Source organism: Aotus nancymaae, unplaced genomic scaffold, assembly GCF_030222135.1.
Source record: "Aotus nancymaae isolate 86718 unplaced genomic scaffold, 86718_ANA_hifiasm-v0.15.2.pri h1tg000108l, whole genome shotgun sequence".
Classification (NCBI taxonomy): domain Eukaryota; kingdom Metazoa; phylum Chordata; class Mammalia; order Primates; family Aotidae; genus Aotus; species Aotus nancymaae.
Window position 1 is genome coordinate 40,294,503 of NW_026988523.1, and position 15,074 is coordinate 40,309,576.

At 62.9% G+C, this 15,074-nt stretch overlaps 10 non-coding genes across 10 annotated transcripts; 4 read left to right on the top strand and 6 right to left on the bottom strand.

Moving 5' to 3' along the window:
- Positions 1–2,190: 2,190 nt before the first annotated feature.
- Positions 2,191–2,262, bottom strand: TRNAE-CUC (transfer RNA glutamic acid (anticodon CUC)). Its single transcript has one exon. It is a non-coding gene; the product is annotated as a tRNA-Glu (tRNA).
- A 299-nt stretch (positions 2,263–2,561) lies between these two features.
- Positions 2,562–2,633, bottom strand: TRNAG-UCC (transfer RNA glycine (anticodon UCC)). Its single transcript has one exon. It is a non-coding gene; the product is annotated as a tRNA-Gly (tRNA).
- Positions 2,634–3,316: 683 nt separating this feature from the next.
- Positions 3,317–3,388, bottom strand: TRNAD-GUC (transfer RNA aspartic acid (anticodon GUC)). The gene has a single exon. It is a non-coding gene; the product is annotated as a tRNA-Asp (tRNA).
- A 578-nt stretch (positions 3,389–3,966) lies between these two features.
- TRNAL-CAG (transfer RNA leucine (anticodon CAG)) lies at positions 3,967–4,049 on the top strand. The gene has a single exon. It is a non-coding gene; the product is annotated as a tRNA-Leu (tRNA).
- Positions 4,050–5,638: 1,589 nt separating this feature from the next.
- Positions 5,639–5,709, top strand: TRNAG-GCC (transfer RNA glycine (anticodon GCC)). Its single transcript has one exon. It is a non-coding gene; the product is annotated as a tRNA-Gly (tRNA).
- A 4,415-nt stretch (positions 5,710–10,124) lies between these two features.
- Positions 10,125–10,196, bottom strand: TRNAE-CUC (transfer RNA glutamic acid (anticodon CUC)). The gene has a single exon. It is a non-coding gene; the product is annotated as a tRNA-Glu (tRNA).
- A 299-nt stretch (positions 10,197–10,495) lies between these two features.
- Positions 10,496–10,567, bottom strand: TRNAG-UCC (transfer RNA glycine (anticodon UCC)). Its single transcript has one exon. It is a non-coding gene; the product is annotated as a tRNA-Gly (tRNA).
- Positions 10,568–11,246: 679 nt separating this feature from the next.
- Positions 11,247–11,318, bottom strand: TRNAD-GUC (transfer RNA aspartic acid (anticodon GUC)). Its single transcript has one exon. It is a non-coding gene; the product is annotated as a tRNA-Asp (tRNA).
- Positions 11,319–11,896: 578 nt separating this feature from the next.
- TRNAL-CAG (transfer RNA leucine (anticodon CAG)) lies at positions 11,897–11,979 on the top strand. Its single transcript has one exon. It is a non-coding gene; the product is annotated as a tRNA-Leu (tRNA).
- Positions 11,980–13,568: 1,589 nt separating this feature from the next.
- Positions 13,569–13,639, top strand: TRNAG-GCC (transfer RNA glycine (anticodon GCC)). Its single transcript has one exon. It is a non-coding gene; the product is annotated as a tRNA-Gly (tRNA).
- The last annotated feature ends 1,435 nt before the right edge of the window (positions 13,640–15,074 follow it).

Consider the following 15,074-nt stretch of genomic DNA (forward strand, 5'->3'; position numbering starts at 1 on the left):
CAGGCACCCGTCGGGCCACGCGCACGCCATCTGATCCCATTGGAACGTGGGCAGAGAACACACAGGAATGGCCCACCAACGGGTGTATGAAGAGAAAATGCTCAGCCTCGGCAATCTTCAGGGAAATGCCAATGGAAACCACGAGGAGCAGTCATCAACCCCGCTTAGGATGGCTGTCGTTAAACCCGCAGGGAAAATAACCCATCCCGACGAGGAGGTGGACAAAAGGGAAGAATCAGGCACCGTCGGTGGAAAGGTAAATAAGGACGGCCACCCTGAAAAGCAGCATGGAGATTTCTCCAAACGAAACACAGCAAACTGACAAACAAAGGAAACCGCACCTCCACCCTAGCCTTCCGTCTCCTCCAGCCCCTCCCACGCACACAACCACAGGTAGAGCTACGGCTGCCTCCGGCAATCCCACGGGTGGGTATTTATCCAAAGCACAAGGAAATCCGAATATCAGAGGGATACCCGCACCCCCATGTGTAATGCAGCGCTGTTCGCAATTGTAGAAACATCGAATCAACCTAAGAGTCCATCAGTTGGGAAATGGATTAAAGAAATGTGGCGGGGGGGGGTGAGGGCAGCAAATCCTAGTGCCATGTGTGTACCTATGCAACAATCTTGCATGTTCTTCACATGTACCCGAAAACCTAAAATTAAATGTATAATTTAATTTAAATGAATTAAATGAATAAATGAATATATGTAACTAAAAGTATAATTGGATTGTTTGTGACATAAAGAATAAATGTTTGAGGGGATGGATATCCCATTTATTGATACAGGCATGCAATGCATGACAGTAATCATTATCGATGATTGGATAATGATATAAATAATGATTGGATAATCATATGCATGCCTGTATCAAAGTATCTCATGCAACCCATAAATATATATACCTACTACGTATCCACAAAAATTAAAAAAATAAATAATTTAAAAACCTACAAAGAAAAATAAAAGAAAATAAAGAAACGTGGCATCTAAACAGCAGGGAATACTACTTGGCCTTGAAACAGAACGAATCCTCTCCTTTGCAGCAACACAGATGGAGCTGGAGGTCACGATGCAACGTCAAGTGAGCCGGGAAGAGAAAGACAGAGATGGCAGGTCCTTACTCCTACCGTGGGAGCTCAAAAAGTCCACCTCGTGGAGGTAGAGCATAGAACGATAGGAACCAGGGGCCGGAGAGGGCGTGTGGGAGACTGGGGTGAAGAGAGGTTGGAGGAAAGGGGTACGAGCCTGTGGTTCGATGGAAGGAATACGTTCTAATGTTCCATCGCAGCGTAGGGCGACTATAGCTAACGGCGATGTATGAGTGTGTGTTTCCAAAGGGCTGGAAGACAGCGCCTGTGATGTTCCCAACAGGGAGAGCTGATAGATACCGACGGGACGGATGCCCTACATGCCCTCAGTTGATCATCCATCACTCCACAATCTACACGTGTTCCCACATATCACAGGAATCCCAACGATAACCCATCCGCACGAAGAAAATCATAATCGTGCTGAAAGAGGGATTGTCACAGCTCTGCCTCCCCGGCGCCATGGCCCGTGGTCTGAGCTCAAGATTCACTGCCATCCTTATCAAAGCCGCTCATGCGCGTGGAGCCCAATCAGGGACTCCGGCCCGCTCAGGGCCTGGCAGGCCGTGGCAAAGCCAGTGCGCTGGCTGGCATGAGTGGCCGTTGCAGGTGGTCCAACCCTGAGGTGCAGATCCCCTGCGGTTGACAGAGAAGTGGCCCGTCAGCACCCCCCCAATCCCCCCCGGGCTTGGATTGGCAGAAGCCTTGCTGCTAGAGAGTCCTGGCCCATTCCGTGGCAAGATGCCACTGAGAGTGTGTGGTGCCGGTGGTGGTGGCGGCGGCGACGGCGGCGGCGGCGGGTCTCCTGGCGACCACGGGAGGAGAAAGCCTGTCCTGGCCAGTGGGCTTTGCCACCGAGGCAGAATGGGAGCGAGGCCAGCACCCGACAAGGAAGAGCTGTGAAGCTGATGTGGCGCAGGTGGCGTCAGGGAAGCCAAAAGGACAAATGGGTGGAGGCAGGCGGGGAGGCTTCTGGCCTCATTGGAGGCGGCCGGGGTTTGTGGCTGGGGCGAGGGAGAAATGATCCAGGCTGGTGGCCGAAACCGGAGGAGTGAAGGCGCCGGGCAGTTGCCAGGCGGAGCCAAAGAAGGAAGACTTCCCTGACCGGGAATCGAACCCGGGCCGCGGCGGTGAGAGCGCCGAATCCTAACCACTAGACCACCAGGGAGGTTCGGCCGCCTGTCCAGGCTTGCGCCTCCTGGCCCCAGTGCCTATGGCCCCAGCACTGGGCGCTACCTTGGCACCTGTCCCCTGCTTGGGTTTAAAACAAACACCCACCGCCAGCCCCCGCCGACGCCGACGCTGCGCCCGCGGCAACCCGCCTGCCCCAGCAGCTCTGGTCCTGTTCGCAGCCCACCCTCCAAACGCCACCACCTCCTTCCCCGGGCGCACACGCGTGCAGCCAGAGGCTAAGCCTGGACACGACGCGGGCTCCGCGGCGCGATACCCCTGCAAAAGGTGGGCTGCTGCGTTGGCCGGGAATCGAACCCGGGTCAACTGCTTGGAAGGCAGCTATGCTCACCACTATACCACCAACGCCGCACGGCACGGGCAGCCACGCCACGCCGGCCCGGGGCTCCCACGAGCGAGCGCGCCTCATGAGGCCGGCGCAGCCCGGCTGGACGCTGCGTCCCTCTGTCTGTCCGTCCGTCCGTCCGTCCGTCCGTCCGTCCGTCCGTCCGTCCGTCCGACCGCCCGGCCGCCGCCCTCCGCGTTGCCACAGCGCCGCCTAAGGCTGCCCCGCGCCCCTCCGGAGCGTGGCTGCTCGGGTCGGACCCCCTGCCTGCCTGCCTGCCACTGGGGGCGCTCTCTCTCCCTCGCCGCCCGGGGCCGCCAGAGCCCTTCTCCACCAGGTGCCCGGCGGGGCCACAGCCGCTGCGCGCCCACAGGGTCCTCACTCCTCCGCCTCCCACCGGGCCGCGGGCCCCGGGCCCCGTGCGAGGCAGGGAGCCTCTTCCGACAGCCACTTTGGGCCGGCCGCTCGTTGGGCGCCGTGGGGGCGAGAGGAGGTCGCCACCGTGTGGCGACTAAGCGGCCGGCGACAAGAAAAGGCAAGAGGTGCGGGGGGCCACGGGGGCTCAGGGGGCAAAGGGGACCACGGGGTGCAAGGGGCCAGGCTGTCCGGGCCCGAGCTGGCGCCCTGCGGCTAGCTGGGGGGCGGAGGGAGGATAGGGTGGGCACAAAGGCTGGGTCCGAGGCGGCGGCCCAAAAAGGACTGCTGCCTCCCCGTCGGGGAATCGAACCCCGGTCTCCCGCGTGACAGGCGGGGATACTCACCACTATACTAACGAGGACGACGGCGACAGCCGCCGGGACGCCACACCCCACTCCGACCGCGGACACCGAGCCCTGCCTTGATCCCCTCCGCCGACCGACCGCAGGGGCCCGCCCGGCACGTGCCCGCCCGCTGTCCGACACCCGACACCCGTCACCGGTGGCGCGACCTAACCCGACACCCAACAAAGCACCCTGCGATCCCACCCGGATCCAGACCGGGACCCCGACAGCTACCCGAGTGGCGTCGAACCTCCCCGCGCGCCCTGTCTGCTGTCTCCAACGCGGGGATCGCGACAGGAGGAAGAGGCGAGGGCGAAACCGCCAGGCCGCTGCTCCCAGAACGTGGTGGGCGCGCGCCCTGCGGGGGTCCCGCCGGCGGAGGCCCGGGGGCGGGGGCGGGGGCGTGCAGGGGCGGCCGGCACCCCGCGGACCGTTTGGGTCCGGGGTAGGGACGCCGGGGCGTCCGCGCCAGAGCCAGCCGGTTGCGTTCACTCGGCGCCCGCTCCGCCCGCGCGGTCCGTCGGTTGCGCACCGAACGCACCGGCCAACGGCGCCGGCTCCCAGGCACGCGAACGGGGACGCGCCACGGCGCGCCGTCAGGATGGCCGAGCGGTCTAAGGCGCTGCGTTCAGGTCGCAGTCTCCCCTGGAGGCGTGGGTTCGAATCCCACTCCTGACAAGCGGACCTTTTGGCCCGCCCACCGCAACCCCGGACCACCTCGCCTCGGCTGCCGCCTTGAGCCCTTGCCCGCGCTCCAAAACTCCAGCCCGCTTCAAGCAAGCCTCCGAAGCGCAGCCGCTTCTCAGGCACGTCCGTTCTTCCTGCCTGCCCACCCACCCATCGGCAGTCACGGAAACAGCCCAGGACTGTGCGCCAGCGCTCCGGACCCTCTACCAATTGCCCTTCCGGCAGACGCGCTCCCCACCCCGTCACGCGCCCTCTCATCAGGTCCAAACACACCGAGCGACCGCGAACGCCCTCCTGGCTCTTCCCTGCAGGTTTCCTCCGTCGGCCTTCTCCTCAATCGCCCTAACAGACACAGGCCTGATTCTCTCGCCTTCCTCCTTTTCCCTCCTTCCTCCCGCCGCCCAGCGCCCACCGCCCAGCGCCCACCGCCCACCGCTCACCGCCCTCGACCCGCCGCCTTGAATCGCCGCTGCGCTGCCCAGAGGCGTCCGGAGTGCACCGCCCGCCCGTTTGCACCCTCCAACTTCTGCCCGCTGAGCAGCAGCGACTCGCTCGTGGAGCCCCGCGCACTTCTGCAACCAGAGGCGCGCCATCCAACATCCTGTTCTCGCCTCCAACCCCTCGGCCCCCGCCTGCCCATTCCATTCTCCTGACACCCTACCCAGGTCGCCGATCCCACCGCGCTAACTGTGCTCCCTTCCCTGTGGGGCCCTAACTGCTAACACCTGCCTGCAGGCGGTCCTCCTGCAGCCCGCACGCCTGCGGGCCAGCGGCGGCGGGATCCCTGCACACTCGCCTGGCAGGCGAGCCCAAACCCGGAAACATAGCCCATGAGGAATCCCGGTGGAAGCTTTAGATCCCGCCCACCGGCCCACAGAGGCCAGGCCCCGCGGGGACCAGCTCTGTGCCACACCGCATTTCCACGTGGGAAACCGCGACCTGGGCCGTCCCAGCCACACCCAGCGCGCCTTCTCCCGGGTCAGCAGCTGCGGCTCTGCCAAAGCGCTCATCTGCTGCTTTGTGGCGCTCAGGCCTCCCTACCGGCCCATCGGGGTCCCGCACCATGTATCAGCCAGTGCGGGGGTGGGGGGCCTGTTCAGAGCGCAGAAGCGAGGCTCTCACGGACTTGGTCGGCGTTTCTGAGCCACACGCAGCGGCTGCGAGACCCGTGACCTTTCAGCGCCCCCTCTCGCTGACACCCCCACCCCCCCACCCCGGCGGAGGGCCAGCCCGGCGGGAAAAGGACTTTGGGTCTGGGCCGGGGATCCGCGCTCAGCAAGGCCCGCCACAGCGCACCTGCCCACCTGAGCCATCGGGCGCGGGCCAGGGCTGGTCTTCTTCCTGGCGACCCTGGCGGCAGGGAAAGTGCAAGATGGGTCGACTTGGCCTCTCTCCTTCCGCCTGTTTCGCCCATGGCCCCTCGACGTGACGTGACGGGAGCCTCCCCTTCTGCTCGCCCCATAGGGCCAGCCTCTCGTGGACGCTACAGCGGGGCACACGCCCGCGGCACGGTGTGACCAGTGAAGGGCGGCTGATGGCGAGCGCCCCTGTGCCAGCTACCGTCGGCGCCTTTCATCGGTGCATGGGTGGTTCAGTGGTAGAATTCTCGCCTGCCACGCGGGAGGCCCGGGTTCGATTCCCGGCCCATGCAGTGCGACGTCCCATTTTGGTGCTGCAGCACCGACGTATAGCTGCGCTCCCCTCTGCCGCCTGCTCACACTCGGGGCGCTAGAGCGTGTCCTGCCCCGGCCCTGCTTCCACGCGGGATCCGCCTCTGCCCACTCCCCGGACCTTCTCTGGACTAATGGATGACGCCACCACGCCCTACACCACCTCCATAACGACACCCCCTCCGAACCCAAGAGTGCGCCAGAAACCAGCCTTTGGCAGCCTCCTGGTCCCGTTTCTCTTCACTGCCCTGCCACCGCCTCTGTCCCACGCACTTCACTTCAAGGAATGCCTCCAGGCAGCATGAGCTTGCGGTCGCTCGCCCCACTTCTCTTCACTTTTCACCACGACTACCCCTCTCTCTCTCTGTCTCTCTCTCTCTCTCTCTCTCTCTCTCTCTCTCTCTCTCTCCCCGCCCCCCCACGCCCCATCTCCTCTGACTCTCTCTCCACCGCTGGCTCCCCACGTCTAGAAAATCATGCCATCGATGCCCTTCTGGTAGCGAGGAAGTCGCGACTTGGAGTAGAGAAACATCACGTTCCCCTGCACGGGGGTGGGGGAGCGGGTCACACGGTCCCAAATGCCACCCCACCACTAAACGCGTGGCACCTGCACAGCCTCCATTCACCGTGTTCCAGACATGGCACACTCTCTGTCCTTATGAGGCTCACGCGGCAACCCCACCGCCATCACGCCTCTCCCAACCTAACCCCCATCCACCACTTGAGTCCAGGATCCTGCCTTGCTGCTGTCGCTAGGACGTCTTTCCATCTTAGCCCCCGACACATACATGCCCGAGACGTGAATGTGCGTCCTGAAGGCGGCTTACTTATGTCTGCGGTCCAGGTGCATTCCCTACTCCTTTGGGACCTGGGACATGGTCCCCAGTCGCTCTGTCATGCTGTCTGTCCCACCCTTGGCTGCTTGCCCCTTCACCCCAGCCCCACTCCATACTCTGACCCCCTGGCCCAACAGCATCCGTCTCCCCCGACGGGGGTCCCCTTGACCACACCGACTTCATTCTTGCCCAGCCCAGAGCCCAGACAGACCAACCCACTGAAAATCTACCGCTCCTTCCAGCCTCCAGGCTCAGCCTTCCCTCCCTCAGCTCTATCTCCCCCCACCCAACATGTTCTTACACACACACACACACACACACACACACACACACACCCCAGCGCAGCCAACTCTCTCTCTGGCTGCCAGTGCCTCTCTCTCACACGACTCACATCCCCCAGTCCTGGTTTCCTTCAGGCTCTTCAGACACACGCCGGCTCCGCCACCACCTGGGATCCCTCAGACCGCACACGCCACCTGAGATGTGCCTCAACGCCCCAGGCATCGGCACAACCTCCGTGTGACTGGACCGCCTCGTTCCCAGACCTTGGCAGCCAGCCTGTGCACCACCCAGACACCCTGGACTCCTTCTCCTGCCTCCCAGTCCGCGGTCGGCATGCTTCTGTCCTTGCCTTGGTGTCGGCCCCTAGTCCCGTGCTGGGGTGGTTGCCAGCCACGGGAACGCACACCTTTGTCCGTCACTGTCACGCACTGACACACACCCACATCTCGCTGGGAAGCAAGCTGGCCTCCCGTGGGGATGCCAAGGCTCTCTCTCCCCAACAGGGTCTGGTCTCTGCAGGCGATCCGACTTTGCCAATATCACCTGAATGTCAAGGGACAGGCTTGGGCGGTTGGTGACCTCTACTTTGCCCCCAAGGAAAGTTTTGGCAGGGAGTTGACTGAGCTCTGCCATTGACTTGGGGGATCGGCCAAGCTCCAAGGTCGATACCGCGCTGGACAGAGGCTGGGACAACTGGGCTGATCGGTGTGAAGGAGAGGATGGGAAGACATTCCACAGCAAATCTAGGCGCTGGGGATGTGCGCCATCTCCGTGTTTTCCTTGCCAGCTGGGGAGAAGTTAGAGAGCGTGGGTGAAGAAATGGGAAACCAACGTCCGCTACAAGTCTATCCTGAACCCCAACTTTCCACGTGCGCTTTGGTCAGCTTGGCTGCTGGGTTTTTCCCACCAGCTCCTGCATCTGCATGCTTCAACGCCCGTGGCCAGGTTGGTCTAACTAGTGGGACCTCTCAAGCGTCATCGTCACATCCAGAACAGGCGAGAAACTCAAACACGTCAACAGTGAGGGGGAGCATGTGTACACACACACACACAAAAACCTCCCCCCCAAAACACACACACCAACAGGCACCCGTCGGGCCACGCGCACGCCATCTGATCCCATTGGAACGTGGGCAGAGAACACACAGGAATGGCCCACCAACGGGTGTATGAAGAGAAAATGCTCAGCCTCGGCAATCTTCAGGGAAATGCCAATGGAAACCACGAGGAGCAGTCATCAACCCCGCTTAGGATGGCTGTCGTTAAACCCGCAGGGAAAATAACCCATCCCGACGAGGAGGTGGACAAAAGGGAAGAATCAGGCACCGTCGGTGGAAAGGTAAATAAGGACGGCCACCCTGAAAAGCAGCATGGAGATTTCTCCAAACGAAACACAGCAAACTGACAAACAAAGGAAACCGCACCTCCACCCTAGCCTTCCGTCTCCTCCAGCCCCTCCCACGCACACAACCACAGGTAGAGCTACGGCTGCCTCCGGCAATCCCACGGGTGGGTATTTATCCAAAGCACAAGGAAATCCGAATATCAGAGGGATACCCGCACCCCCATGTGTAATGCAGCGCTGTTCGCAATTGTAGAAACATCGAATCAACCTAAGAGTCCATCAGTTGGGAAATGGATTAAAGAAATGTGGCGGGGGGGGGGTGAGGGCAGCAAATCCTAGTGCCATGTGTGTACCTATGCAACAATCTTGCATGTTCTTCACATGTACCCGAAAACCTAAAATTAAATGTATAATTTAATTTAAATGAATTAAATGAAAAAATGAATATATGTAACTAAAAGTATAATTGGATTGTTTGTGACATAAAGAATAAATGTTTGAGGGGATGGATATCCCATTTATTGATACAGGCATGCAATGCATGACAGTAATCATTATCGATGATTGGATAATGATATAAATAATGATTGGATAATCATATGCATGCCTGTATCAAAATATCTCATGCAACCCATAAATATATATACCTACTACGTATCCACAAAAATTAAAAAAATAAATAAATAATTTAAAAACCTACAAAGAAAAATAAAAGAAAATAAAGAAACGTGGCATCTAAACAGCAGGGAATACTACTTGGCCTTGAAACAGAACGAATCCTCTCCTTTGCAGCAACACAGATGGAGCTGGAGGTCACGATGCAACGTCAAGTGAGCCGGGAAGAGAAAGACAGAGATGGCAGGTCCTTACTCCTACCGTGGGAGCTCAAAAAGTCCACCTCGTGGAGGTAGAGCATAGAACGATAGGAACCAGGGGCCGGAGAGGGCGTGTGGGAGACTGGGGTGAAGAGAGGTTGGAGGAAAGGGGTACGAGCCTGTGGTTCGATGGAAGGAATACGTTCTAATGTTCCATCGCAGCGTAGGGCGACTATAGCTAACGGCGATGTATGAGTGTGTGTTTCCAAAGGGCTGGAAGACAGCGCCTGTGATGTTCCCAACAGGGAGAGCTGATAGATACCGACGGGACGGATGCCCTACATGCCCTCAGTTGATCATCCATCACTCCACAATCTACACGTGTTCCCACATATCACAGGAATCCCAACGATAACCCATCCGCACGAAGAAAATCATAATCGTGCTGAAAGAGGGATTGTCACAGCTCTGCCTCCCCGGCGCCATGGCCCGTGGTCTGAGCTCAAGATTCACTGCCATCCTTATCAAAGCCGCTCATGCGCGTGGAGCCCAATCAGGGACTCCGGCCCGCTCAGGGCCTGGCAGGCCGTGGCAAAGCCAGTGCGCTGGCTGGCATGAGTGGCCGTTGCAGGTGGTCCAACCCTGAGGTGCAGATCCCCTGCGGTTGACAGAGAAGTGGCCCGTCAGCACCCCCCCAATCCCCCCCGGGCTTGGATTGGCAGAAGCCTTGCTGCTAGAGAGTCCTGGCCCATTCCGTGGCAAGATGCCACTGAGAGTGTGTGGTGCCGGTGGTGGTGGCGGCGGCGACGGCGGCGGCGGCGGGTCTCCTGGCGACCACGGGAGGAGAAAGCCTGTCCTGGCCAGTGGGCTTTGCCACCGAGGCAGAATGGGAGCGAGGCCAGCACCCGACAAGGAAGAGCTGTGAAGCTGATGTGGCGCAGGTGGCGTCAGGGAAGCCAAAAGGACAAATGGGTGGAGGCAGGCGGGGAGGCTTCTGGCCTCATTGGAGGCGGCCGGGGTTTGTGGCTGGGGCGAGGGAGAAATGATCCAGGCTGGTGGCCGAAACCGGAGGAGTGAAGGCGCCGGGCAGTTGCCAGGCGGAGCCAAAGAAGGAAGACTTCCCTGACCGGGAATCGAACCCGGGCCGCGGCGGTGAGAGCGCCGAATCCTAACCACTAGACCACCAGGGAGGTTCGGCCACCTGTCCAGGCTTGCGCCTCCTGGCCCCAGTGCCTATGGCCCCAGCACTGGGCGCTACCTTGGCACCTGTCCCCTGCTTGGGTTTAAAACAAACACCCACCGCCAGCCCCCGCCGACGCCGACGCTGCGCCCGCGGCAACCCGCCTGCCCCAGCAGCTCTGGTCCTGTTCGCAGCCCACCCTCCAAACGCCACCACCTCCTTCCCCGGGCGCACACGCGTGCAGCCAGAGGCTAAGCCTGGACACGACGCGGGCTCCGCGGCGCGATACCCCTGCAAAAGGTGGGCTGCTGCGTTGGCCGGGAATCGAACCCGGGTCAACTGCTTGGAAGGCAGCTATGCTCACCACTATACCACCAACGCCGCACGGCACGGGCAGCCACGCCACGCCGGCCCGGGGCTCCCACGAGCGAGCGCGCCTCATGAGGCCGGCGCAGCCCGGCTGGACGCTGCGTCCCTCTGTCTGTCCGTCCGTCTGTCCGTCCGTCCGTCCGTCCGTCCGTCCGTCCGACCGCCCGGCCGCCGCCCTCCGCGTTGCCACAGCGCCGCCTAAGGCTGCCCCGCGCCCCTCCGGAGCGTGGCTGCTCGGGTCGGACCCCCTGCCTGCCTGCCTGCCACTGGGGGCGCTCTCTCTCCCTCGCCGCCCGGGGTCGCCAGAGCCCTTCTCCACCAGGTGCCCGGCGGGGCCACAGCCGCTGCGCGCCCACAGGGTCCTCACTCCTCCGCCTCCCACCGGGCCGCGGGCCCCGGGCCCCGTGCGAGGCAGGGAGCCTCTTCCGACAGCCACTTTGGGCCGGCCGCTCGTTGGGCGCCGTGGGGGCGAGAGGAGGTCGCCACCGTGTGGCGACTAAGCGGCCGGCGACAAGAAAAGGCAAGAGGTGCGGGGGGCCACGGGGGCTCAGGGGGCAAAGGGGACCACGGGGTGCAAGGGGCCAGGCTGTCCGGGCCCGAGCTGGCGCCCTGCGGCTAGCTGGGGGGCGGAGGGAGGATAGGGTGGGCACAAAGGCTGGGTCCGAGGCGGCGGCCCAAAAAGGACTGCTGCCTCCCCGTCGGGGAATCGAACCCCGGTCTCCCGCGTGACAGGCGGGGATACTCACCACTATACTAACGAGGACGACGGCGACAGCCGCCGGGACGCCACACCCCACTCCGACCGCGGACACCGAGCCCTGCCTTGATCCCCTCCGCCGACCGACCGCAGGGGCCCGCCCGGCACGTGCCCGCCCGCTGTCCGACACCCGACACCCGTCACCGGTGGCGCGACCTAACCCGACACCCAACAAAGCACCCTGCGATCCCACCCGGATCCAGACCGGGACCCCGACAGCTACCCGAGTGGCGTCGAACCTCCCCGCGCGCCCTGTCTGCTGTCTCCAACGCGGGGATCGCGACAGGAGGAAGAGGCGAGGGCGAAACCGCCAGGCCGCTGCTCCCAGAACGTGGTGGGCGCGCGCCCTGCGGGGGTCCCGCCGGCGGAGGCCCGGGGGCGGGGGCGGGGGCGTGCAGGGGCGGCCGGCACCCCGCGGACCGTTTGGGTCCGGGGTAGGGACGCCGGGGCGTCCGCGCCAGAGCCAGCCGGTTGCGTTCACTCGGCGCCCGCTCCGCCCGCGCGGTCCGTCGGTTGCGCACCGAACGCACCGGCCAACGGCGCCGGCTCCCAGGCACGCGAACGGGGACGCGCCACGGCGCGCCGTCAGGATGGCCGAGCGGTCTAAGGCGCTGCGTTCAGGTCGCAGTCTCCCCTGGAGGCGTGGGTTCGAATCCCACTCCTGACAAGCGGACCTTTTGGCCCGCCCACCGCAACCCCGGACCACCTCGCCTCGGCTGCCGCCTTGAGCCCTTGCCCGCGCTCCAAAACTCCAGCCCGCTTCAAGCAAGCCTCCGAAGCGCAGCCGCTTCTCAGGCACGTCCGTTCTTCCTGCCTGCCCACCCACCCATCGGCAGTCACGGAAACAGCCCAGGACTGTGCGCCAGCGCTCCGGACCCTCTACCAATTGCCCTTCCGGCAGACGCGCTCCCCACCCCGTCACGCGCCCTCTCACCAGGTCCAAACACACCGAGCGACCGCGAACGCCCTCCTGGCTCTTCCCTGCAGGTTTCCTCCGTCGGCCTTCTCCTCAATCGCCCTAACAGACACAGGCCTGATTCTCTCGCCTTCCTCCTTTTCCCTCCTTCCTCCCGCCGCCCAGCGCCCACCGCCCAGCGCCCACCGCCCACCGCTCACCGCCCTCGACCCGCCGCCTTGAATCGCCGCTGCGCTGCCCAGAGGCGTCCGGAGTGCACCGCCCGCCCGTTTGCACCCTCCAACTTCTGCCCGCTGAGCAGCATCGACTCGCTCGTGGAGCCCCGCGCACTTCTGCAACCAGAGGCGCGCCATCCAACATCCTGTCCTCGCCTCCAACCCCTCGGCCCCCGCCTGCCCATTCCATTCTCCTGACACCCTACCCAGGTCGCCGATCCCACCGCGCTAACTGTGCTCCCTTCCCTGTGGGGCCCTAACTGCTAACACCTGCCTGCAGGCTGTCCTCCTGCAGCCCGCACGCCTGCGGGCCAGCGGCGGCGGGATCCCTGCACACTCGCCTGGCAGGCGAGCCCAAACCCGGAAACATAGCCCATGAGGAATCCCGGTGGAAGCTTTAGATCCCGCCCACCGGCCCACAGAGGCCAGGCCCCGCGGGGACCAGCTCTGTGCCACACCGCATTTCCACGTGGGAAACCGCGACCTGGGCCGTCCCAGCCACACCCAGCGCGCCTTCTCCCGGGTCAGCAGCTGCGGCTCTGCCAAAGCGCTCATCTGCTGCTTTGTGGCGCTCAGGCCTCCCTACCGGCCCATCGGGGTCCCGCACCATGTATCAGCCAGTGCGGGGGTGGGGGGCCTGTTCAGAGCGCAGAAGCGAGGCTCTCACGGACTTGGTCGGCGTTTCTGAGCCACACGCAGCGGCTGCGAGACCCGTGACCTTTCAGCGCCCCCTCTCGCTGACACCCCCACCCCCCCACCCCGGCGGAGGGCCAGCCCGGCGGGAAAAGGACTTTGGGTCTGGGCTGGGGATCCGCGCTCAGCAAGGCCCGCCACAGCGCACCTGCCCACCTGAGCCATCGGGCGCGGGCCAGGGCTGGTCTTCTTCCTGGCGACCCTGGCGGCAGGGAAAGTGCAAGATGGGTCGACTTGGCCTCTCTCCTTCCGCCTGTTTCGCCCATGGCCCCTCGACGTGACGTGACGGGAGCCTCCCCTTCTGCTCGCCCCATAGGGCCAGCCTCTCGTGGACGCTACAGCGGGGCACACGCCCGCGGCACGGTGTGACCAGTGAAGGGCGGCTGATGGCGAGCGCCCCTGTGCCAGCTACCGTCGGCGCCTTTCATCGGTGCATGGGTGGTTCAGTGGTAGAATTCTCGCCTGCCACGCGGGAGGCCCGGGTTCGATTCCCGGCCCATGCAGTGCGACGTCCCATTTTGGTGCTGCAGCACCGACGTATAGCTGCGCTCCCCTCTGCCGCCTGCTCACACTCGGGGCGCTAGAGCGTGTCCTGCCCCGGCCCTGCTTCCACGCGGGATCCGCCTCTGCCCACTCCCCGGACCTTCTCTGGACTAATGGATGACGCCACCACGCCCTACACCACCTCCATAACGACACCCCCTCCGAACCCAAGAGTGCGCCAGAAACCAGCCTTTGGCAGCCTCCTGGTCCCGTTTCTCTTCACTGCCCTGCCACCGCCTCTGTCCCACGCACTTCACTTCAAGGAATGCCTCCAGGCAGCATGAGCTTGCGGTCGCTCGCCCCACTTCTCTTCACTTTTCACCACGACTACCCCTCTCTCTCTCTCTCTCTCTCTCTCTCTCCCCGCCCCCCAACGCCCCATCTCCTCTGACTCTCTCTCCACCGCTGGCTCCCCACGTCTAGAAAATCATGCCATCGATGCCCTTCTGGTAGCGAGGAAGTCGCGACTTGGAGTAGAGAAACATCACGTTCCCCTGCACGGGGGTGGGGGAGCGGGTCACACGGTCCCAAATGCCACCCCACCACTAAACGCGTGGCACCTGCACAGCCTCCATTCACCGTGTTCCAGACATGGCACACTCTCTGTCCTTATGAGGCTCACGCGGCAACCCCACCGCCATCACGCCTCTCCCAACCTAACCCCCATCCACCACTTGAGTCCAGGATCCTGCCTTGCTGCTGTCGCTAGGACGTCTTTCCATCTTAGCCCCCGACACATACATGCCCGAGACGTGAATGTGCGTCCTGAAGGCGGCTTACTTATGTCTGCGGTCCAGGTGCATTCCCTACTCCTTTGGGACCTGGGACATGGTCCCCAGTCGCTCTGTCATGCTGTCTGTCCCACCCTTGGCTGCTTGCCCCTTCACCCCAGCCCCACTCCATACTCTGACCCCCTGGCCCAACAGCATCCGTCTCCCCCGACGGGGGTCCCCTTGACCACACCGACTTCATTCTTGCCCAGCCCAGAGCCCAGACAGACCAACCCACTGAAAATCTACCGCTCCTTCCAGCCTCCAGGCTCAGCCTTCCCTCCCTCAGCTCTATCTCCCCCCACCCAACATGTTCTTACACACACACACACACACACACACACACACACACCCCAGCGCAGCCAACTCTCTCTCTGGCTGCCAGTGCCTCTCTCTCACACGACTCACATCCCCCAGTCCTGGTTTCCTTCAGGCTCTTCAGACACACGCCGGCTCCGCCACCACCTGGGATCCCTCAGACCGCACACGCCACCTGAGATGTGCCTCAACGCCCCAGGCATCGGCACAACCTCCGTGTGACTGGACCGCCTCGTTCCCAGACCTTGGCAGCCAGCCTGTGCACCACCCAGACACCCTGGACTCCTTCTCCTGCCTCCCAGTCCGC